The following is a 12,627-nucleotide window of genomic DNA, read 5'->3' as shown; positions in this document are numbered from 1 at the left end:
TTGCGTTTCCAAGCGGAGCCAACCTCCCCAGCTTCCCTCGCACCAGAGGGGATGGAGTCACAGGATGTAACAGCACAAGGCTCCCTGGCTCTGGCGGGGCTGGGCAAGCTGCCAAGCGTGTTTGGGGGGTGTGTGCTAAAAGCAAAATAAAGAGTTTGCCAACAAAACCTTGTGTTAACTGATGTGACAATGTCCTGATGCACTACCTGAACCCATCATGAAGCCCTTTGGAGATATTGAAACTAACGGCTCTTCTCCCTGCACCTTCCTGGGCTGTGTCTGTGATTTAGCCAGTATTGTGATACCAACGCAGTGTTGAAAAGGCATTTCTAGTTCTCTTTAGGCACTCTTGCACAAAGCAGAACCAGAAACAGTCATAACTGCAGGCAGGTCACACTCCTAGAGACTAGCTGGCAAGCCACTGAGCAACAAAGAAACTAATGTTTTTAAAGGTTTATAAGGAAAATTGCCAAAAGTCAGGATTTGTAGCTCTGTTTTGCATAGGAAACACCCAGATAAAGATGAAGCAAAGGTAACTTTGTTCACCCTGCAGAGAGGAAGAATACAAAGATAACTCCAGCATGGCTTAAGAAGTACCTTGCTGTGGTTTGCAGGAGGATGTTGATGTTGAACACGGAAGGAACAGAAAAATGGCTTGTGGTAACAAGGGGATGTGTGGGAAGTGACTGCATCTACCACGGACCTGGTCTTTAATGCCTTTGAAGCTCTTCACCCTCTTCATGCTCTTCATCCAAGAGCAGGAGGGAACCAACCTGTGAGATGACGCATGCAGGAAGGATGATGTCAAACGCATCCAAAAACTTGGCCACGTTGGCAGGCGACTGGACAACTGCAAAGGTTGTTTAATCTGTAATTTGTAGGAGGGAGGAGGGGGCCTGAGCAAGTGCAGAGCAAATATCTTGATCCCAGTGTTGCACAAGAAAATTGAAGAGGTTTTAGATGAAAGAAGGATCAAAGATAGGGAGCCAAACAGAAAATGGGATATGTAGTACTGATCGATTGGGTCAGTTAATGTAGAATGGTTCTTTGATGAAGTCAACGGTTTTATTTTATTTTTAGACAGAACAATTGATCTAAGAAGGATTTGCAACTATGTCACATTAGTTTATGCTACCTAAGCCCGAGAAGGTGGAAACGAGTGTGTGAGCTGAAGGCTTGGCAATAATGGGCGGTGAAGGGCTCACTGTGAAAATGGAAGGAGGAGGCAAATGGATCCCTCAAGTGTCGATGGTTCCACTCAACTATTCTAATACCCCTGGCAGAAATTTAGGAACATGCTGTGGTGGGTGACAAGATGAGAGCTGCCATGGTCAATAAAGGTGACCAAAATGCTGGTCAGGAAGCACAAGATGACCTTGACTAGATAGTAGAAATCACGTGAACATGAATAATCAAAAGTGCTCCTTGTGAGCATAAGAAGTAAAACCAGTTATTTCTATCAGAAACTGGAGGTAGAAGTAGAGAAATGAGTCCTGTAGACATGAGCCACCTCCGTGTAACTGTCATGAATGTGGCATGTCCGTGCAAAAAGCTGTTACGGTGCCAGGAGGCGTCAGAGGTGAGGTATCAGAGGTAGCGGAAAAGCTTTGGGAAGCAGCACATATGCACCGGAAGGAAGGGGTTTTGAAGCTGAAGTTTTTGCTTAAGGTTACAGTCTGATAATGACAGAGATGTAGGAAGAAACTCAGCAGGTTGTGAACTCAAAGATGAAGGCTTAAGCACAGATCATCTGCTGAAATGTTGCCTACCCTTCATGCACCTTAACACTGGACAGTCACACCAGTCATGGAAAAATAAGTGCTCAGCAATGGATTATGTCACTCCTGAATTCAATCAGGTTTCACAGATATCTCTATAGCTAATTACTTGTTACTTAAAGCAGTGGTTAGTTGCACTTGTATGTCAGAACAGATTTTCAGGACCGACAAGCCTAACCTATAGGTGTAGGAACAGCAGTTAAGGGACAGAGAGCTGTATAGGTCACACTCGAAGTCACCTGTTCCGATTCAAGCACCAGTAAATCAGGCGTGTCAAACCCAGTGGCTGGGTGTTTGGCAGGAGAGAGCTCCAGGTTCAGCTCTGGGGCGGGTGTGCAGAATCCCAGCCCTGGGTGGGATGTCCAGGTGAGATACCTGGGAGGGCTTGCTTATGGCTGCTGTTGGTTTTGGTGGCTGCAGTGAAAGGGCTGGCATGAGGTGGATTAGGAAGTGAAGTTATGACCTCTGCAGCCTATGCACAGGCTGGCTCTGCTTTTGTCCAGGAGCATCACCCCGCCACAGAAGAGTGCACAGGGCAGCGCCCAACAGAGGGTCCAATTTTGGTCTGTTCCTGCATGGAGAAACAGAGTACACTGGTCAGAGCAGAGCTCAGTTTCTCCCCAGTATGATGAAGGGACCTTCGCTGGGTAAACCTTCAAGTGTGAAAAACACAACCCAAATATCTGCCCCAAGTCCCAAGCTGTTTTCTGTGCTCAGCAGCATCCCTGCCTGCTCTCTGTCCTGCCCACACCACAGCCCTCTGTGGGACCTACTGAGGCTGGGCAAAGCTCCAAAGCAGCTGACGGAGTGAGCTGGGACTGCAAACTTGTAATTATTTAAGATGAATTTGCATGTCGGGCTGGCACTTCATTTTCTGTTAGAATTGCTGGGCCGGGTGTTTCCAGGTCAAACACAGGCGCTGTTTTTGAGCACATAGCGCTGGGCTCCTTGTTTGCTTTTCCCCTGCTCTGCATCCTTCCGAGCGCTGATGAGCCTGGCAGCAGGTCCGAGCATTAATGGTCTCTCCAGCTCTGCCTGGGAGGAACTGGGAGCTTCCAACCCAGCTGCACAACAGGCACCCGTTTAAAGGCAGCCAAAAGGACGCAGGGAGGGCAGGGGAGGGGCTGGGGCCCTTCCCTCATCATCGATGAGGGTGGCTGAGTCGTGACCTGCTGCCCACCAGGGATGGCCCCCGAGCCCACACTGCCGCCTGGCTCTGCTCACCTCCACTCTGGTTCCCAGTTCACTATTGCTCATAGTGGTTTTCCTTCTATTCAAGGATCTGCTTTTCTTGAATATACCCACAGTCATTACTGAAGCAAAACCTTCCCTTTTCCAGGTAAAGAAATGACAATTAACCTGATTCGCTTGTGAGTTAATTCATTTAATCTCCAGGTACCCTTAGTCTTGAAATTAATACCCTTGAAACACTGCTCAATAGCATTCAAATCTCTTCCTTTAATTATGTGTATAATGAAGCTCATTTAGAAAGCAGCCAACAGGATGGAGATCACATTGCAGGCTTTATGCCTCCTTCCTGCTGCCATCCAAATCACTTTTGCAGGTTAGGCTGAGACCCAGGACTTAGCTCCCCTGCCCTGGATGTGGCTGTGCCAGCAGCCTGGGAATGCTCCGCCACCCTGCCCAGCCTCCCAGCACCACCTGCCCACACTGTTCCTGAATGGCCTCGCACGGCAGCAGCAGGACCTGGGGATTTTCACCTCGGCCAAATACGGAGAAGAAATGGCCTTGGTGGACTCCGTCGGTGGTGTGTTATGGTTTTCACTGCCATCCACCAGCAGGTAAAGAGGTTTCACTGACAACAACCCCTTCTCATTAGCTTCCTGTGTTAACCTTCTCCTCTGCTGCACATCAGCCAGGCTCCCCCATCCCTCAAACGCTGGAACCGAGCAACAACATTGAATTAAACTATTGTTTTCTACCTGATCTCCTTTATAAGTCTGGAGAAAAGGGGGTTCTGGGGAGGCCTTATTGTGCTCTACAACTACCTGAAAGGAGGTTGAGGTGAGGTGGGGTTCTCTCTGTTCTGCCACGTAACGAGCGACAGGACTAGAGGAAATGGCCTCTAGTTGCACCAGGGAAGGTTTAGGTTGGATATTAGGAAAAATTTCTTTACAGAGAGGGTTGTGAAGCATTGGAACAGGCTGCCCAGGGAAGTGGTGGAGTGCCCGTCCCTGGAGGTGTTTAAAAGCAGATTTAATTGCAGATGCGGCTCTTAGGAACATGGTTTAGTGGTGGACTTGGCAGTGTTAGGTTTAAGGTGGGACTTAATGATCTTGAAGGTCTTTTCCAACCTAAACAGTTCTTTGATTCTATGATACTTTGGTTTCCTCCTTGGAGGAGGTCTGTGAGCTGGACAGTGTTTCCACTGAGTCCTCCAGCAAAGTCCTTGCTTCCAACATCAAGGATAACACTAGAGCTTGGGGAACCTTCTCCCCTGAGGCTAAAGCCCAGTAAAAGGACTGAGGATATACAAATCTTGCTGTGGCCTCCTTCAGCCATTACAGCAATTACGGTGACAGAGAGAGTCAAACTCCTGCCGTGGGCTGCGGCTCCACAGTGGTCGGCAGTGAGGGCAGCATGAGGGATAAGGCTGAGTCTTGATGATCCTGTGCTGAGGGATTTGAGCTCCTCTGCTGTCCTGGGGTGGTGTGCATGGGTTCTCACGTCCTGATGCAATACTTAGTTTTTTGGCAAGCTGAACATTTTCTTCCAGGGTTACTTTGGAGGAGCATTTGAAGCCAGCCACCTCTCATGCACAGGTCACCAGATGCCAGCCCATTGCCACCTCCAGCATCCACGGTCAAGTACACCCAGCTTCCCTGGGTGTTTTGCTTGATTGCCAGTCACAGCTACCCAGCTCCTGGCATGGAGCATGAGTGTGGCCAGCTCATGGCCACCCCAAGGACATGGAGATGTGTCCTGCAAAGAGTGTTATCCCCATTGCACCACACTGCAACAGGCTGCATTCCTAGAGCTGGTTGTTTCCTTGTCTGTTATGTTTCTGTCTAAAGACTTTGCTGGGGATGCCAGGGAGAAATAAAAGAAAAAAAACAGTACCCCAGGCCCTTGTAATTAGTTCCTGTAAATGGGTTTCAAGCCTGGTTACATCTCTGTCTCAGTCCGCCCTAAGGTTTTTCATGCCCTTTCCAAAATCACATGTTAAAACATGTTCTCTGAGAATATTCGGGGGCATTTGATACAAACAACACTGATCTAAAGCTGCAGCAAGGGGCTCTTTGGGATTTTTTGTGCTTCTCTGGGGTGTTTCTAATAATGGCACAAGGACCATCTTCCTGGGGAAACGTGGTTTGGCTCTCCCTGCCCACTGCCAGCCTGTGGGGAGCCTGGCAGTACCCGGCTGGGCAGCTTGACCAGGCACCACACGCCTCTCATCACACCAGCCCCAGCCCAGACGCCTCTCCCAGCACCTCTGGGTTTGGCATGAGCAGGCAAAACTCTGGCACATCCAACACCCTGTTCAGCATCACTCTTCCCCGGTGGTCCAGCAGTGCTTCTGCCTGTCCTATTGCTCCATTTGGGTTCATGTCCCCCCATCACGCCATCTTCCTCCTCCTGTCTCTGCAGTAAGGGGAAGGTAGGCATTTAAAATGGATCTCTAATCCACAAAATGGATTCAAGATGGGCATCAAGATTCTTGGGGTGGAGGAACCCCTTCCCAGGTGGGCCGAGGCTCCCCCCATTTCACTGCCTGTGCTAGAAGAGGGAGCACAAACAGGGCAGAGGGTTCCAGAGGGGAGTGGGAGGTGCTGTTCTGGGGGAAGAATTTCCCTGTTTACCTGTGGGAATTGCATCATGAATTGCTGTCCTGGGGATGGGCAAAGGTGTGGTTGAAGGACATACACCAGACGTAATTATTTAACTTTATGAGGTTAAGGAAGAAGAAAAGCCCTTGTACCATCATGCCCAGCATGAGTTCTTGCAACCGGGGCCAAAATTCACCTTTCTAAATACCTTCTAGAGAGCTGGCAGCAGCCGTTTGCTCTCTCACACTGGCACATCCTCCCTTAAGAAACACTCACCAGCATAAGGCAACCTAAAAAAAAGTGAGGACTCCTGTGAAGCCTGCGGCTGCGCACGGCTTTTGCTTCACCTGTTAAAGCGCCTTTATCTCAGCCCACGAGTTTTCTCACTTTTACCCTTCTGATTCTCCCCCCGGTCCCACTGTGGGGGGAGCGAACGAGTGGCTGTACGGGGCTGAGCTGCCGGCTGGGGTTGAACCATGACAGGTGGGCTGGCTGTTCTGGCAGGTGAGATTTTGGGGTCCTTTTGGATATTTATTTATACTCTTCTGATAGAACAAGTGTTTCTGTGCTCAGTAAACCACCTGCTTCGTGCAGCAGCTCCCAGATACCTTTCTTAACCCTTCCCTTTCCCAGCAAAATGAAAACAGTGACTCCTTTCCTACCAAAACGGAGAGGCACTGCCAGCACGGCAGGGAGAGGATGCTCAGCAGATGTTCTCCGCCCCAGCTCAGTGGAGATGCACCCTCCAATGAAGAGCCAGGGGTGTCAGCCAGGGCCTCTCACTGGGGTGGCTGTGAGCCTCAGCAGTCTTCAGCATGCTGCCTTGTCACCAGTGCCCACTCCATCTTCTCCCAAGCAGAGACCGAGAGGGAAGGAGCTAAGAAAGGCAGCAGCTCACATCAGGAGGATGCCAAAACGGTGACATGCTGCATGTGCACTTAACGGCTCGTTACAACACATGGACCTCAGCCATTTCATGGGTGAAACTCTTGTCTCAAAATGCAGAGTCATACCAGAAACTGCTACTTAAAAGAGGAGTAATGGAAGAGAGACGGTTGCAGAGCCTCACTGAGTTGTTCCTTCACTGCTGAGGCTCCACCAAGCCCTGTTTGCATGGTGGCTTACAGCAGCCATCTTGTGAACGTTGTCACCATCTTCTAAAGAAACTACGTGAATGATGCTGACAGAGACCTGTCAGGCTTTAGCAAGAACATCCTCCCACCCTCCTGAGCTGACAGCAGATGGGACCTGCTTTTGCTTGAGCAGTACTCAGCACAATCCTGGCCCCACTGGCTCTTGCACAATAATTATTAACTCAGTGATCTGTTTTGATGTTATCCAAAGTGTTTGCCTCCTCACCAATGCAGTAACATAACTCATAAAGCCAGAGAACCACAGTAGCATTCAAGCCATCACCATCATGCTTATTTTTTGTGTCTCATTTCATGTTTCTTGCATGCTTAAGATTTGTGTTACAAAAAAAAAGAAAAAGAGATTTGTCTTCAGTGTTATCTGCAAGGACACAGGCTTCACACTGGAGTGTTGCAAGTCCTTTCCTTCCCTGATGTAAGTCAAGGTATTCATCCTTTCCAAGCTGCAAGCAAATGAATGCACTCATCACATTTGCCCCCTGTAATTGATTAGAAAGAAGAACGAAAAAAGGTACTTCTAGATCCTAATGCACACCTCTGCAATAAGAAACACAAGGGCTCTTGCTTTGAAATAAAAAAGGGCTAAGAGGCACTCTCCAGTTTTAATCAATAATGCAGGGAGTATTTTGGCTCTGGGCTTACCCATGCAAGAAGATGTTGTGTCAAGATTTTAAACCTCCCTGGGACCAGAAAGACAGACGAGATGTGCTGAGTCACGGAAGGACACCACCCTATGCAAGAAAAGCCTTAGCGCAAGATGCTTGCAAGGGGTTTAAGCAACCAAGATGCAGGCAGAGAAACTGTCAGAAAGGATCCTGCCTTCTCCCGGGACAGCCCCTTCATCAGCAGCATTCAGAGTGTGAGGACCCATTTCACCTCTCTGAGAGGGGGTAATTATTTCTTGTCAGTTAGACTCAATCACTGCACTCTAAACAGCTGGTGGTAGAGAACCATTTAGCCTCATTTACCACCGTGATAGCCTTTTAGCTCTTCCACATTTCACACGGTCTCTGCCATCTTGCCCATAAATTCTCCTTTAAAAAAAAATCATAAAAATTTATGAGGGGAAAAAAAAGGCATAAAATGGAGGCAGCTAAGAGAAAAGGTACTAAAATTTTCAAATGAAGATGAGGTTATGTACCCCCAGCTGTTTGAAGTGCAGTGATTGAGGGTTTCGCTGATGAGGGATGATTACATTCCTCCTCCTCCTCACCCCCATTAAGGGCATCGTGCATCCTTCCTCTGGATACGGCTGATTAACAGTAACACAGGGAAGACCTAGGAACAACCACAGCCTCCCTGTTTTGACGTGATCCGTGGTTTTTCTTGACCTTAGTGAATGAAAGCAAGACCTTTCCAATAAGGCAGCACCCTTAAACAGTCTGAAAGGTTTATAGCAGAAGGAACCGTAGGTATCACTTTGCAGAGGGGCCAGTTTGTGGCAGTCTTTAAGATGCAGAATATACAAAGAAATTATCTCCTTCATTTAAATGGGGTTTGGCTTCCAGGATTGATTTCGTCACACAAAAATCCAGGCTAGAAATAGAAAAGGACACATTTACAATCCAGGGGTTCTCAAACTGTACCCTGGGCTACACCAGCCAAATCCCAGCTGTTTCTCTGGGACCCAGATTTCGCATCCAGCCATTGTTGGCAGAGAAATCTTAACTCCATCCCAGAGCAAATTTACAGCAGCCCCTCTAGTGTCATGGTTTAAGCCCAGCGGGCAGCATCCACACTACCCAGAGAGCAGCCTACGCTCATGAGTACCTGACCCAGGACCATCCTGCTCTGTGCAGTGCTGAATAAACGTTTCATACTTGACAAAGTGCCCAAACTCCCCGTGGTGTATCTTGGAAAAAACAGCTTGAAGACCCCAGCCTCCTCTGCAGCGAGGGCTGCAAGAGCAGCCAGGCATCCCAACCACCAGATACTCTTTGACTGCTGTCCAGACAAATGGAACAGCTGCTTTTTACCTTTTTCTTCAAAGCTTACAGCTATTCTCCCAGCCCTGCAGAGTGGGATCCACATGGACTAAGGCTGTGGAAGACACAGAGCACAGTGCTGTGTGACAGATTTGCTCCACAAATGCAGCTCTGTTCTTACCAGCTTTGCTCAAGTAAAGATTGTGTGATGCTGTACAGAAACATCTAAGTTTCAGAAGACACAGACTGCTTTGTTTGCAACCCAAAAGAACAGGATTGGAAAAGACTGCTGGGCTATTTAGTGCATCTTCTTGCTGTTGTCTTAAAATCCTTCTTACAGAAGCAGAATCCTCTCACCAGTAATTTAATGAAAAGTGGTTGTTAATTAGCTAACAGTCAGTGGATTCTGGGACTAGAATCAGAAGAAATGGAAATGTTCAGCTCCGCAGGCCTCTCCAGAGCATCCCCAATGCTGAACACAATCTCCACAGAACGATTTTCTGGAGTCAGCATCTTTAATTTTTCACCAGTTGAAGGCGTACCTTCCCCTGGGATCTTTTCAAAATAGCACGGATGGGTGAAAATACTTAATGTATATTCAGCAGTTACCAGAATTGACATTTGAAACCAAGGAGCAGTGGCACCGTGTGACCAGTCAATTCTCATTGAACCCATCTAAGGATGTTTTCTGTAGCTTAAGCCCTGGTCTTTGAAAGGCTGAACGCGTAGAGCAACCGCAGAGAAAATCTTTGATAGATGAAGCGTTCAAAAAAGCTCCCTAAAATAAATGTTTACAGGGGGTGGGGAGGGTAGGGTTCTATCTAGGGCAGTAGGGAGGTGGTTGTGTTGCTATTCTGAAGTCCAGCACTAAATCTTCATACTACACATACTAACAGTTCAATTCTGGAAGTGCCTGACCCATCCATCCCTAAAAGGCAGCCGTCTTTTTCCTCATAGCTCACCACATCTGTAGGTCAGCTACCTGCAATTAATTCCCTGCTCCTGCTCTTTTCCCAGTGACACTTAGAGCAAAAATCCGTATTTATTAATACCAGATTGCACACAGTTGCACTTTGCAAGATTAAATTTAATCTTACCTCTATTATTCTAATTCTCTAGCTCGTCCAATTCCTCTAAGATACTCCAATCCTCCTTCTCCTCCTCCTCATATCAGCCCTCCCTCACTCGTCTCCCAACACGCTTGGTGACCACACTCCAACTCTTTGTGCCTGAATCATTACAAATTAATTAAGGTCAATCAAGACCAATTTTGAAGCACTCCACCAGGCATCTCAAAATTTGATTTTAAAGGTTTATTCATACCTCCCTCGGTCACTCCCTTTCCATCCCCTTAATAACTTGTTTTTAGCCCTGCTGATTTCCTCCGGCACTCTGCAGTCGTCAGCCTTCTAATCTCAAAGCACACGCCTGCATAAAACCTCGAATCTTACAAAAGTACAAGTTGGTCAGCAGGACATACTAACTTCTGAGGATCACACACACTGACCCTAACCTGTGCTCTCAAAGAGAGCGCTTGTTCTAGCCCTGTGTTGTGCAGTCAGTAACCTGTTCAGTTTACTGCAAGAGTGGACTGAGGAGCTGATGCTCAACGGTTCACCAGCTTTGCTAAAACATAAATTTGTGCCCCAAGACTGCAGATTGACAGAGGCAGGGAAAGAAGGTACAAAGAAGCAAGGAGATAGAACTCATCAGGTTTGGGTTTTGGTGAGGTTTACTTGGAGTTTTCTGTAGAGGAAGAGATGTGGACAAGGTGATGCTGCAGTCGGATGATTATTTACAGTGTGCTCCAGTTGTTAATTCAAAACAAAATCACAAGATGAAAACTAAGTTGGAACTTTCTAGGCATGCATAGTTATTCTTACATTGCTCAATACAAAAATCACTGCATCAAAGTCTTTTTTTTTTTCCCTCCATGAGCTCTCTAAGGTCACTGTGGTGCTGGTCAATAATATGTCCTTGTCCAGGGTATAAGCAGAAACAAACAACTTGGATTCACTAGTCTGCCCCCAAGTAATGAAGTTCTCTTGAGACCTATCCCCAGTCATGATGTGACATGCTAGTAATGCTTCAATGAAAAGAGATGCACTGGATCACGGGTGGCCACTTCCAGCAATACCAGGGAGGTAAGTGGGATTTTTTTCCCCACATTTAACTTTGTGAATAACTTTAACAAACTATTAAAAAACCCTACAAAGCGTGAGGCAGCCGGTTCTGACCTCTCTTCCTGACACACAACACACCAGTGGAATTAGACTCCATTTATGTTATATCAGTTGTGCTCAGAATATAATGGATGATGACCATACTGTGCTTGCTGAGAGCTCCTCTATTCATCAAAAATTAAGAGATATGTCAGGATGATTGAAAACAAGCAGGAAAGCTTTCACACTCACAGGCTTTCCTCCTATACTAGTTATGAGACCCGCTGAACCAGCCATGCAAACACAAGCCCCTTTAACCACCACCCACCCTCAAGTCACTTGTTTTTCCCCCTGGGGCACCTTTGCACAACTCCGGAAGAACTCCATACTACAACGGTGATGTCAAAGAGGGGGCCAGAGATGCTACTGTAATAAAAAAGGTAAAATAATATGCTTTGTGAAGCTTTTTCTGACAAGTTTGAAGCTTAAGTTGTGCATCAAGTAATGACAGAGAAAATGTGATAAAGTCAAAGTTTTATTGACATATTTTAGGTACAATAAATATATTTACATGTGGACATTTTAAACATGGAATTACATGTAAAAAAACTTGTACATGAGATCATCTTTGTGTTTTGATTTTTACAATCACTTAAACAGGTACGACAGAGAGATCTCTTATGCAAGCGAAGGATTTGGTATAGCTCAGTATTACATTCAAGGCATCAGTAGTAAACACCTTGTGCAGATGATGCTGTAGAAAACATGAGGCAGATGAACCCCCAGTGGAGTCAGTATGATACAGTCGGCTGTTGAATTTATATCCTGAACTGCTAATAAACAAACTCGGTAATCCAGATTAGAGCAACACATTTGAAATGATTCTCAAACCACCCAAATATACACAGTGTTTAAGACTTTACAGGTTAGGAAGGATCACATTCAGTAATAGTAATAGGAGGTAGAATTGTGTCGACAGTGCTACGTGGCAATAAAAAAAAAGTGCTATTACTATCACTGAATTCAAGAACAGCACTCCTGAAAAAGTGAGAAGGATAAAAGAGTGGTTAATTCTGTTTCGCCTGGCTTGCCACAAATGCTACAACACGGATGCAAAATGTTTTAATTCTCCAATAAGGGTAAATCTGCAAAGCAAAAGTGTTAAGCGACGCTTCACCAGTGCTTTGGGATGGGCAGCAGCTCCTAAGGTGTGACACCTGTAAAAGCAACCTCGACTTTATGTACCAAAGTCTGCAGAGAGACATGCAGTGCAATGTGCTTTCCGGGTGGGAGATCCGGGCTTCAGGAATCCTCAGAAGAGCTATATAAGAACAGAAAGTAGAGCAAAAGGTTGAATGCCACATACTCAGGTGGGAAAAGGTCTGGAGAGACGGACAGGGAGTGGTAACTGCAGGAACATAACAAGGATACAAATATCCTTGGGGGAATGGAAAACTAGGGACAAATGAGATGGAAACGAGAGAAAGCACAGGGCAGAAGGAAAAGGGTACCACAGGAAAAAAGGAAGCTGACTTATTCTAAAGGCACTTTGTATCCATAAAAACTGTATGCAACGGTACAGATCAGCTGTGAATGAGTGTCAGCAGCTTGCCTTTGCTGTATCTGTAAGTGAAAATGTGTATTGATTAGAAGTTAAACCGCTGAAAGATGTTTCACCGCCTGCAAAAGAAACCCTGCAAAAAAAGGTTTTGTTATTACAGAAACAGAAATAAAACTGTGAGGTTCTGAATTCAGCCTGACAGCCTCTAGGAAAAACCACAATGCATATTGAAACCCATCAGGTGTACACAAAGAAAACCCTG

The sequence above is a fragment of the Buceros rhinoceros genome, unplaced genomic scaffold (assembly GCF_000710305.1).
Source record: "Buceros rhinoceros silvestris isolate BGI_N320 unplaced genomic scaffold, ASM71030v1 scaffold7797, whole genome shotgun sequence".
Classification (NCBI taxonomy): domain Eukaryota; kingdom Metazoa; phylum Chordata; class Aves; order Bucerotiformes; family Bucerotidae; genus Buceros; species Buceros rhinoceros.
This window is presented reverse-complemented; position numbering follows the sequence as displayed.